Here is an 8,371-nt window from a genome sequence, read left to right as displayed (position 1 = left end):
CCTCTACAGGAAATGAGGGTGGATCTTTGTCCCTCTACAGGAAGTAAGGGCGGGTCTTTGTCCCTCTACAGGAAGTAAGTGTGGGTCTTTGTCCCTCTACAGGAAATAAGGGCGGGTCTTTGTCCCTCTACAGGAAGTAAGGGCGGGTCTTTGCCCCTCTACAGGAAATAAGGGTGGGTCTTTGTCCCTCTACAGGAAGTAAGGGTGGGTCTTTGTCCCTCTACAGGAAGTAAGTGTGGGTCTTTGACCTCTACAGGAAATAAGGGTGGGTCTTTGCCCCTCTACAGGAAGTAAGTGTGGGTATTTGACCCTCTACAGGAAATAAGGGTGGGTCTTTGTCCCTCTACAGGAAATAAGGATGGCTCTTTGACCCTCTACAGGAAATAAGGGTGGGTCTTTGTCCCTCTAAAGGAAGTAAGGGTGGGTCTTTGTCCCTCTACAGGAAGTAAGGGTGGGTCTTTGTCCCTCTACAGGAAGTAAGGGCGGGTCTTTGACCATCTACAGGAAGTAAGGGCGGGTCTTTGTCCCTCTACAGGAAATAAGGGCACGTCTTTGTCCCTCTACAGGAAGTAAGGGCGGGTCTTTGTCCCTCTACAGGAAGTAAGGGTGGGTCTTTGTTCCTCTACAGGCAGTGAGGGCGGGTCTTTATCCCTCTACAGGAAGTGGGGGTGGGTCTTTGTCTCTCTACAGGAAGTGGGGGTGGGTCTTTGTCCCTCTACAGGAAGTGGTGACAGCTCAATAGCTCTCTATTGGAAATAGTGCTACTTTGTCTCACTACAGAAAGTGGGGGCGGCTCATTATCTCTCTGCAAGAAGTGGGGGAGCAACTTTGTCTCTCTACTGGAAGTAGGGACAGTTCATTATATCTCTACGGGAAATGGCACGAGTCTGTCTCTCTACAGGAAGTGGGGGGCCGGTCATTATCTCTCTACAAGTGACAGCAGATCTTTATCTGTAAACCAAGTGACTCTGGAGTGCTCAAAAAATATATTCGAGCCCCTGCAGCTGCATGTCTAGTGGCTGATCGACAGCCCAAACACATGCATGGATTGCCTAACAAACAGGCAATCCCTGCATGTGTCTTGGCTGTAAAACAGCCATGAGACATGAGGCCACGGGGACTCGAACATATTATTTGAGCACACCGAAGACACTCGGTTAGCACACAGGCATGTTCAGATAAGACCTTACCCAAGCACGTTCGCTCATCACTACTCATTATTCCTCTTCAGGAAGTAGGAGACCGTCATTTTCCCTCTAGAGAAAGTGAGGGCAGGTCTTTCTCTCTCTGCTCCCAGTTTTATCTGGCAAACTACATTCAAGGATAACAGAAAAGCAGGCTTTCAGTATGGGTCAGGGAAGCTATTTGACAATGACAGGTGCAGTGAATGTGAGGAATTGAGGGAATGGAAGTTCCAGTTCCTATAAGGCTGACAGAATGCTAATCCTAAAAAGGATTGGATGGCAAGCTATAGAGCAGGAGTCTCAGGGTAATTATTCAACATATTAGACTGGTTTGTGCACTAAAATAAGTTTTAAATATGCTGTGAGGGATGAGGGCACCATAGACATGCTTTCTTCAGGACGTGTGTGAAAGGGCAGGTACATGTTAACTGTGTCAATGCAGTGGATTTCAAGTTGCATTTTGCTATGTCTTGATTGAACAGGAGGGGAGATAAATACCTCTGAGACCCCAACCAGGGAAATGCATGTTTACATCCATTCTGAAGGTCAGTAAGGTCATGTATATAGCTAAGTTTCTTTGTCTTTTACAGCTCCACATCACATAGATGCTGCACAATACTCAGCAAGTCCTTCCCCTGAGGAGCAAAATGGCCAACACGTGTTCATACTCACCTCTTGGTCAGTACATGAGCTCAGTAACACAGCTGAGGAAGGATGGACTATGTTGCTTGCCAAAGAAGTAGCAGGACTCGGAGAAGTCACCAGCTAGTGGACCAGTTCATGGGAGTTGACCTGGGGCATCAGCCCTCCCTGCCAGCTACGCCTCCGTCCTACTCTAGAACTCAGCCATGACTTCTCTGTTCTGTCTTCCATCTGTGTAGGAAATGCATTCTTTTGACATAACTGTGCACTATTCCCACTATCATTACTTATTTATCGCATGCTTTATGTTCAGTGCTCCCATCTCATGAACACAAAGCTCAGAACCAGTAGATGGTGGAGGGTTTTTTCTCCAGGGGGTGCAGTAACAGTAAGTAAATCTGTTTGTTATGTATATCTATACGTTGACGTAAAAGCACCTGAGATCTGATGATTTCTTACTTTGAAGTGGAGAAGACGATGGAGCAGAGCGCCCTCCAGTATCATTCCCTGCATTAAAGAGAAGCAACTTCAATAAATATCTGGCCAGGTCGATATGATGCCTTTGGTCAGCCTGCCCTGTGTGTTCATCTGGACTAACTTTGTGCTATTGCAGAAATGTTAACCCTTGCAATGTCATATATATTGCATGATGCCGTGTGCCATACCCTCAGTCGGTGCCCTTCTCCAGAAGCCACCAAATGTCACCATAGCATGCTCACATAATACCAACAAATTGTACAAATTTTGCCTGTTCTAGTTCTGCTTTAAGATGAGCATCTGCATTTCCTGCAGCCAGATGAGTCCTTTGCCCGGGTCGGACTGGTTTGTATGGCGGCTCTGCTTCTCTAGATACAAAGCAGCACTGGGTTGTGTAGGAATGTTATCCGTTCCTGGCCCTTGTTTGCAGCTGATAAGGAATTCATAACTCCAAAATATGATTTTGATCTCAGCCTCATTTTGATTATGCTCCTGGCTTCTCCTTTGCAAAGTTTACTTTGTTCCTGTGTCCAACCTACAGCTCAGACTCTTGGCTCTGTTCTTGACTACATTCTTTTCCTGTCCTTTGTGGCATTCTTAGTAGAAGCCATGTGGTGACCACGGTGAGTATGGCGGCACCTGGGTGCATGCGGGTTACCGCCGTGACATAACATAAGCTCTGGAGGCAGATTCTCAGGGAGATCTACAGTACAGACCAAAAGTTTGGACACACCTTCTCATTTAAAGATTTTTCTGTATTTTCATGATATATATATATACTTAACAAAAAAGCGTGAAACAACTGAAATTATGTCTTATATTCTAGGTTCTTCAAAGTAGCCACCTTTTGCTTTGATGACTGCTTTGCACACTCTTGGCATTCTCTTGATGATGGAAGTGCTAATGTTAAAAGTACTTCAATTACACTACCAATTAAGATACCTTTGAAAATAAAAAGTAGTTCCAAATTACATGGAATAGAAAAGTCAATCCCAACAGAATACCCTGAAATCCGCTTTAAATCTTAAGTCTTTAAATAATAATAATAATAATAATAAACCAAGAGATCACTTTGTCCAACTAGGCCGAAGCAATCCGCATATATGATTGTTAGATTGATTAGATGAAAAAAATCCATATGGGGAAAGAAGGGCGTGGATTCTGCAGAGCTGTTATATGGATCTTTTCCATGATATCTCCAAAGCTTCTAGGTATGTTGAAAAACAGCAAAACCGCTGACAGAAAGGCCTCTTTTATCCCCCCCTATACGTGTAAATAGTCTAAATAGAATAATAAACAAACAATAATTAAAGCCTGAATAGAACTTTATTAAAATTATACATTAAATGAACAAAAGTAAAAAAAACCCAACCCATGAACCCCAAAAAGATGCTTAAATAGTGCATAAGGTTATTAAAATATTAGAGGAAAGCAGAGAACCCCATTCTTTCATTAAGACCCCTGGGGCTCATTGTGCCAAGGCGGTAAATCTGGATCGCCCCCGTAGGGCAGTGGGGTACTCAGTACCGGGCCCTTCGGTTCACAGGGGGATGTCACGGTGGCTGACCCGGTCCGTGGCCCTGGGATGTCCGTGTAAAAGAGAAAGGTCTTTAAGGAGAATGTTCGTGACGCCACCTGTGGTACTCGGTCAGGGTGACCGACGCTGCTTTAAGGGGTCCGCTGGGGAGATATTATGGCAGCTAGATGGTATACCTTCCCACAGGTGAAGTATGTCCTCAGGGTCTCCCGGTGTGTAGATGGTGGTATGGTGAATGGCATAGTGAAGAACGAGGACACAAGGTTGCAGTCTCTTTACCTTTACTGAAGACTTCAGCATCTACAGTCCAGAGCACCATATCACAGGGCAGGAAGAGTCCGTCCGGTTTGGAGGCAACTCCAGAGTTCCCTTGTCCAGGTGGAAATCAGTAGCCTTCCTTTCTGCTGCGGTGGTGTAGTCCCTTACTGCCTATGGCTTTACATAAGGTCCTCACAGATGCGATGTTTCGCTCTCTCTGTCCCCCATATAGGATAGGACAATACCCGTATGACTGGTGACTTGAGCCTGTTTATAGGGTCTCTTAGATAACCCGGCTCTCTAGGTGTCACCGTGCCTCCTGGGTGTAGGTGCAGACAGGTAACCTGCAATTAGCTGTCCTGCTGGTCTCTGAAATAAGGTGTAGAGGTCCTTACTCCCTCGGTGTTCCGGCTACTGGGATGTTGCGCCTCAGACGGAGACAGCGTGAGTGGGGCTGGTCCCCTTCTGGTATCCTCTCCTTTGCTTTGACTTCCTTCACGCTCGCTGCAATACAGTTCTGCCTTTCAATGTCTCTTTCTGGGAGCTGCAGCTCTGAGGGCATGCACAGCTCCTTTTACCTTCCATCCTCCTCAGACTCTGGTGTGGAACTTTCTAACTTTCCCTACAGACTACCAGTTATATATATATATATGGGTAGTGACCTAATAAATAGGGTCAGGAGGTCCCCCTGGTGGCCTGGAGTGTGAGATGTGTTGCATGTTTGTGATACCTGGATGTAGTTATCCTTCTTTGCCTCCAAACGTAGCATCACTCTCCCCAAGAGGAAAGCAATACCACTGTGATGACCAGGACCCTGGGGCACCGCAAATCCATCTACTCTCCACCTGTGCAAGGGTTCTAGATAGATCAAACCCACGAATGCCCAAATCCACTTGATCAATAGCCTTAATGACCAAACCCCTAGCTATACATCCATGGTAGAGTTTAAAATGTTTGGGAAGGAATTTAAGAGAAGAGTCATCCTCACAGGTTTTGGCTTTTTTAATATCCCTGATGTGTTCGCGTGTTCTTACCTTCAGTTCCCTGGTAGTCAAGCCAATTTACGATATATACTCGAGTATAAGCCGACCCCCCTAATTTTGCAACAAAAAACTGGGAAAACTTATTGACTCGGGTATAAGCCTAGGGTGGAAAATGCAGCAGCTACCGGTAAATGTCAAAAATAAAAATAGATACCAATAAAAGTAAAATTAATTGAGACATCAGTAGGTTAAGTGTTTTTGAATATCCATATTGAATCAGGAGCCCCATATAATGCTCCATACAGTTCATTATGGCTCCATAAGATGTTCCATACAAAATAGGCCCCATAGATGCCCCATATAATGCTCCATGCAGTTCTTTATGGCCCCATAGATGCCCCATATAATGCTCCATTCATTATGGCCCCATAGATGCCCCATATAATGCTCCATGCAGTTCTTTATGGCCCCATAAATGCTCCATATAATGATCCATGCAGTTATGGCCCCATAGATGCCCCATATAATGCTCCATGCAGTTCTTTATGGCCCCATAGACGCTCCATATAGCATTGTGCCACATGTAATGCTGCTGCTGCACAAAAAAAAAAATCACATACTCACCTCTTGTCGCTGCCCGCTGCTCCTCAGCGTCCCGTCTCTCCGCACTGACTGTTCAGGCAGAGGGCGGCGCGCACACTAATACGTCATCGCGCCCTCTGACCTGAACAGTCACTGCAGAGGACGCGGAAGACGAGGCGGCGGTGGAACGAGGGAAGGTAAATTTGACATACTCACCTGCTCCCGGCGCGGTCACGTCTCCGGGAGCGGCAGCTTCTTCCTGTAGTGAGCGGTCACTCCCCTATGGGAGTGGAGTCCATATTCATTACTTTAATGAGCGGTACCACGTCACCGCTGAACAGGGGAGAAGCTGCCGTGCCCGAAGACCGTGGGACATGCGGGGACCGCGCCAGGAGTGCCGGGAGCAGGTGAGTATTTGACAGGCGTCGCTCCCCCTCACCCGCCGACCCCCCCCCGCCTTCCATGACTCGAGTATAAGCCGAGAGGGGCACTTTCAGCCCATTTTTTTGGGCTGAAAATCTCGGCTTATACTCGAGTATATACGGTATATCTTTCCACAGGGGCAATAGGCATGATAGATAATTCCTTGTGAGGTAAAATTAAAATATTTCCGTATGTCATAGACACGGGACCTATCATGATTTGTGAAGGTCTTGGAATTGACATGATTAAGGCAACCATTACAGAGGCCACAGGGAAAGAAACCTGGCGATGCCAGGTGTGTAACATACCCTTTAGTTTTTCTTGCTGGTTTGTAGTGACTATGGACCAAAACGTCCTTCAAATTGGCAGATCTCTTTGCTACAAATGATGGTTAATGATGTTTTTTTTTTTTTAGTTATGTCTGTCAGAGGCTGCAGGCACACAATGGCTATCATGGACAGACTTGGCACAAGCTACTCCATCTGGCAGATTCCATAGAAACCCTGATACCCTTTAACCACTATATAGAAATATGATTTTACAATGGGACCCAGTGGATAGTTACAAGGGAAGGGCTGGTGTCCATAGGCAAACGTTAACTCGTTCTGCAAAAAAAAAAGCTGTCACATGACTTTGTCGGACGAAATATGGAAGAATTATAGCTGTCTAAATATGGCTATGCAAAAATCTAGTTTTTACAATAAAAAATGTTTTTTAGTGTGTGACAGCAGCCAAACATAAAATCCCAATATAAATCTGGTATCTCTGTAATCGCACCGACCCGAAGAATAAAGGAAAGGCGTAAAAAAGAAAATAAAACCAATTGTTCACCTGCTGTTGATTTTTCCATTCTGCCTTCCAAAGATTGCTTGCAGTAAGGCTCGGCGCACATTTCTCCTGCTTTCTGCGCTGAGCGCTTACATTGGGGTTTCCGTGTAAATCTCTGAAGTGCATGATTCAGATAGAACCCTCGATGGAAGATTCCCTATAATTGGGCAGATGGAGGCACTGTGGACGCCGTCTGACCTGTGATCTGGCAGAGTCTGTCTTTTTAGGCATGTATAAAAGCGCGGTTGACCACAGTTTTGTGCACTTCTAAAAAGGATACCACTGAACACTGCTTGCCTATTGCAGATTCAGTCTTCCCAGCCTGGTGCAGGGCTACAATTTTGTTTCTGGTGTCCTTCGACAGCTCTTTGGTCTTCACCATAGTGGAGTTTGGAGTGTGACTATTTGAGGTTGTGCACAGGTGTCTTTTATACTGATAAGTTCAAACAGGAGCCATTACTACAAGCAATGAACGGAGGACAGAAGAGCCTCTTAAAGAAGAAGTTACAGGGCCATGAGAGCCAGAAATCTTGCATGTTTTTAGGTGACCAAATACTTATTTTCCAACACAATTTGCTAAATATATCTTACCAAATCAAACAAGGTGATTTTCTGGATTTGTTTTCTCATTTTGTCGCCTGTTAGAACTGTATTGTATACAAAGAAAGGACCCTTTACGTTTGGTGAGTCAAATAAAGCGATGAAGAAGCATAACCTAGCAGGAGTGCTAGCGAACATAAGTCCATGCACAAAAACCGTATCAGTGGCTGGGCTGAGACTTGTGGCTGTCCCGTGGATGCAGTCAATACTAGATGTCAGCCTGTGTCCGTTCAGTATATTTTGCAGTGTCCCAGACGTAGTATGAGGGTATGGTGCTGTGTCACCAATTGATGCAGGGGACCACAAAAGTGCTGGCCACTGGTTATAGAAGTGTCTCCTCTGTATATTGGGAAATGCTGCCTGTAGGTACAGTATTGATGCACGTCCTGGTCCTGTGTGCAGGTAAGGGGCAAGTGTTGGTGGCGTAGTGGAGGAAGCCGACACAGTCCTGTGTCACGGCGGTGAGGCCGTTTTATGACTCTTAGACCATGCTCTGCTCATGGTCTAACAGGCTTGCCGTAGCTGGGTGACCCGGATATTCATGGCAACAATCGGGTCCTCACGGTAACGTCGCAGGGGCGTTAATCAGACAGAAGTTAGAGCTACCTCCCTCTACCAGCATTCTAAATGCTGCAACGGGTATCGATCGCGGCATTTAGGGTATTCAAATGCCCTGGGGCGATGCGGGCACAAGTCCTGTGCCCCACACGATCACCATGACCTACCCATACTTCAAAGGTCGAAAGTCCTTCCCATCTATGACGTATGGGTGCCTCAAACGTCATTAAGGGGTTAAAGAGTAATCGTCATTTTGATTTTTATTTAATAAATTAATAACACATCTGAAAATAAGCAAC

The sequence above is a fragment of the Ranitomeya variabilis genome, chromosome 1 (assembly GCF_051348905.1).
Source record: "Ranitomeya variabilis isolate aRanVar5 chromosome 1, aRanVar5.hap1, whole genome shotgun sequence".
Lineage (NCBI taxonomy): Eukaryota > Metazoa > Chordata > Amphibia > Anura > Dendrobatidae > Ranitomeya > Ranitomeya variabilis.
Note: the sequence above shows the minus strand (reverse complement) of the source record.